Source organism: Lepeophtheirus salmonis, chromosome 4 (genome assembly GCF_016086655.4).
Source record: "Lepeophtheirus salmonis chromosome 4, UVic_Lsal_1.4, whole genome shotgun sequence".
In the NCBI taxonomy this organism is placed as follows: domain Eukaryota; kingdom Metazoa; phylum Arthropoda; class Copepoda; order Siphonostomatoida; family Caligidae; genus Lepeophtheirus; species Lepeophtheirus salmonis.
In genome coordinates this window covers 40,990,778-40,994,542 of record NC_052134.2, presented here as the reverse complement: position 1 = coordinate 40,994,542, position 3,765 = coordinate 40,990,778, and the positions used below count along the sequence as shown (strand labels likewise).

At 31.8% G+C, this 3,765-nt stretch overlaps 1 long non-coding RNA gene across 1 annotated transcript; it reads left to right on the top strand.

Moving 5' to 3' along the window:
• Positions 1-557: 557 nt before the first annotated feature.
• On the top strand, positions 558-2,564 carry LOC121116920 (uncharacterized). Its single transcript, XR_005863982.2, has 4 exons — positions 558-1,581; positions 1,640-2,046; positions 2,115-2,225; positions 2,288-2,564. It is a non-coding gene; the product is annotated as an uncharacterized lncRNA (long non-coding RNA).
• The last annotated feature ends 1,201 nt before the right edge of the window (positions 2,565-3,765 follow it).

Below are 3,765 nucleotides of genomic sequence, written 5' to 3'. Positions count from 1 at the left end.
CTTAAAGACTAGGTATAAAAGTATAAGGTGCGAAAAGTTTATAATTAACTTTTCTCCAGAAACAATTAGCATTTTGACTTTTTATTTCTGGGGCATAATTCATTGACTGTTGTTGAATAGCATTACTTGTGAAGAGAGATAAAGAACTGTCAAAACCGATTCAATATATATTTCACTAACTTATAATGAACATATCTCAGATTGAGAAAATGGTCAGTTACGTCACTTTTGTACTACAACCTCCTCTTCCCCCTCGAACAACTGACATTAATCGGGCCACCTGTCTTCTTTTTTGTAAATCAAAATATATTGCCCATTGGTCCCCCATATTTTATCTAATTTCAAAAATAATCTAAGTATTAAATAAATATAAGTTCAGAGGCTAAATTTGAAATCCTGCCTAATTTAATAAACTGTATATTGCAAAAATTTATTAAAATGGTAGTTTCATTAATTTTTTTTCTTCTATTATTTTTTTCAATCAAAAAAGGCAAACATAACTAAAGTGTATACAAATTAAGAAAATTTAAATCATTAAAATGGTAGTTTCATTGAAGTAGTCGTTTCTTCAACAAATCTCTGGGGTCGTTATGCGTTAAACTGTCTGCTAATACCATTTTAACCGATATGCAGGGAACCTATCCAATGGCCAAGAGACAAAACGTTTGTGGTTCCCAATAGCTTTGCTTATCTTTGAAGCTCTGTCAAACCTTCAAGACGTGACCTCTTACCAGGAAATAGTACCAGGTGAGAGTTGATATCGGTCTTGATTAAGTTGCATGAAAGAGGTGAGTCTGTCAGAATTGAGTAGTTTGTCTTGATTTAATAATATATTGTTGTTATTTAGGAGTTCGTGTTGAACAAGTAACGGCAGAACTATTTGGAGAATCGAGTTCCTAGAGTAGGCAATTTCTCTGCCAAAAATAGACAACTGATCTGTTAACTATGTATAAATCCCATGGATCTATCTGGAGTCCTTCCTTTAGATGTTAGCCCAACTGTTCGTAGAAATATTTTTTAATTTTAAGTGCCTAGAAGTGGTCACCAAGAATCAACCTATTGAACCAAGAGAGACTCAATGATTTTCAGCTTGCTACGGGATTTAGGCAAACTAGTCCACAGTCTCTTGTGGGAGCCTTTAACCAGTCTCTTTTCCATAAGAAGTCCTTTCGAATTCTGTACATTTTTTTTTTGCAAATATCATCTTTGAAAGGAGTTTACCTATAAGAGAATTACTTTTGGGATCATTATAGAGTTCCAGACCTTAATTTTATCTAAAAGATTGAGGTGAAGTGATGAATAGAAATTTTGGAAGTTTTCTAGTTTTGACAAAATTAAGGATTCATTCATTTTTATAGCTCCATCATGTTGGGATGTTTGATTATTGACACCCAGGAGCAAAGACAAATTGGAGAAGATGAGATGTGGAAATTTTGCCTTATCAGTTAACTCTTTGGACATGAGGACAACTTTTTTTCGAAATTAACTTTGAGTCCAGGTTTCTTATTAAACCTCTCCAGTGTGAGAAATATTTGTCAAGGTCTCCCCGGAGCCCTCTATGACGGTCATCTGCATATCAGAGTGATTTATAAATTTTATAAGCCCTTTTAAAGCCCTTAATTTTTCTATTTTTAATTAGTTCTGGGTGAAGACATCTAACAGCAAGTAGAGACAGAGATGGGGATAAACTATCTCCTTATTTACACCTTCTTGTGCTATGGAAACTGTACACATGTCCTCCTATTTGTACTATACTAGGAACACTCCTGATTATAGTGGCTATAGTTCTTATAAACTTTTTGGAAAAGATACTTCGAGCAATTGCCGTAGAATGAACGGGTGGGAGACTGTTTCAAAAGCTTTCTCGAAATCTATCTGGCGAAACACAAAATTTTTGCCTACCAGCTTAATCTCATTGATCATATGTTGGACAGTACCTGGGATGTCTTCAGCAAATCTATTTCTCATAAAATCTTTTTGTACGTGTGGAATACTATGTTGGAGGATCTTCACTAGCCTCTTGTTTAATATTCCCGCCAATATTTTGTAAGATGTATTCAGCAGTGTGATTGGCCTGAAATTTTTTATATCAAGAGTATCTTTTCCTCTCTTAGGAACAAAGACTAGAGTCCCTGTACTCATGAACTTAGGTATCGATTCCGAATGAAAGATTTCCCTATAAGCTCCCTCAAGGATTGGGGCAAGCGCTGATATAAATGTTTTACGTAAGAATGACCTGATATTCAAGGTGATTTTTTTGCTTTATTGATATATTCTATAATTTTAGATCGATGTATTGGTTATCTATTCGAGAGAATTCAAACTTATCCTCTTCTTGCCAAAATCTGGTCTCCCCACGAATAGATCTCCACTACCTTGAAGAGTTCTCGAGACGCCCGCTGTGACAAAATTTACTCATAGCTTGACTTGTGCAGTCCCCACGTCGGTAGAGTAATTATAGTTTTAAATGTAAATGATAATTAATTAATAAGTAAACTTGTACTTTGATATTTTATTGGCTGATAGACATGTTTATTTTTGAAAAATTATTCATTCTAATTAAACAAATTGATATATTGTAACTTAAAACCAGATAAATCATTTTGCACATTGTGTTTTGATTTAATCTGATGATCATATAAAAATAAAAATGTAAAAATTGGTACATATTATCGTTTGAGAGATATATGTATTTTCAAAATTTAACGTCACATCGCAGCATTTAAATAGATGGAATTGAATCTTAAAAATGTGTTTCTCAAATTGTGTGCCACGGTCAAATTGTGAATCCAAAGAAAAAAACAAATGTTCTCTAAATTCTAAATTAATGCACCTTGGGATACACTGATATAGAAGTTACTGTGAATGAAGCTTTATTCACAAAGGCTACCTTTTATTGATGTAACTTTTTTATTAAGAAATAAAACATTTCATAAATGATATATTGTAGTGTCGTTTAAATTTAAGTGAATACAATCGTTGAAAAGAATACTCATATTTAAAAAAAAAAGAACACAAAATCAATATTTATCGAGTATTCTTTCTTAGTTCATATATTGTGGGAGATTACTAATAACAAGTTGAGTATTAGGTGCTTTTAGAATTAGCTTAGTTAATGTAATTTTATAGAGTTCAGTAAAATAAGACAAGATGATGTCTATGTTTTCGCTTGGCATCGTATAGTATTATAGGTTCGAAGTAATCTGAAGATAAACACTACGGGGAAAATTTACAAAGTCTTTATATGGTTTAATTCTAGGAGTAGCTTACTTATTCATGTGTTTTTGACAAACACACATGATTTGACAATCCCGAATGGCACAACAATATATAAGCTATATTACAATAGTATGTAATATTGAAATTGATCACACACGTAACTTATTCCTGTACGTTATTTTTTTTCTACATATGGAAAAACTTTTTTTAATAATTAATTAATCACTATCATATTACTATCTGTTCGAAATTAGTAAATACAACAGGGAATATAATTCATTTTATTCTAAAAGAAGAAATATATAATTTACATATACTAGAACGATCTATTATGTCGTACCTAAATTAAAAACTATTATTCATCAAAGAGTATTAAAAGCCACAAATTTTAGTATAATTTAACAAATTGAAATATTATACGTTGAAAAACGGAGAGTTACTATATTCTATGTCTTTTATATTAAATATAGAGTTGTATAGATCAAAGATGCAACGAAATATCAGGAGATGTCCCAATAAGTCCATTGTTACGCGCGCTGTGTGGCA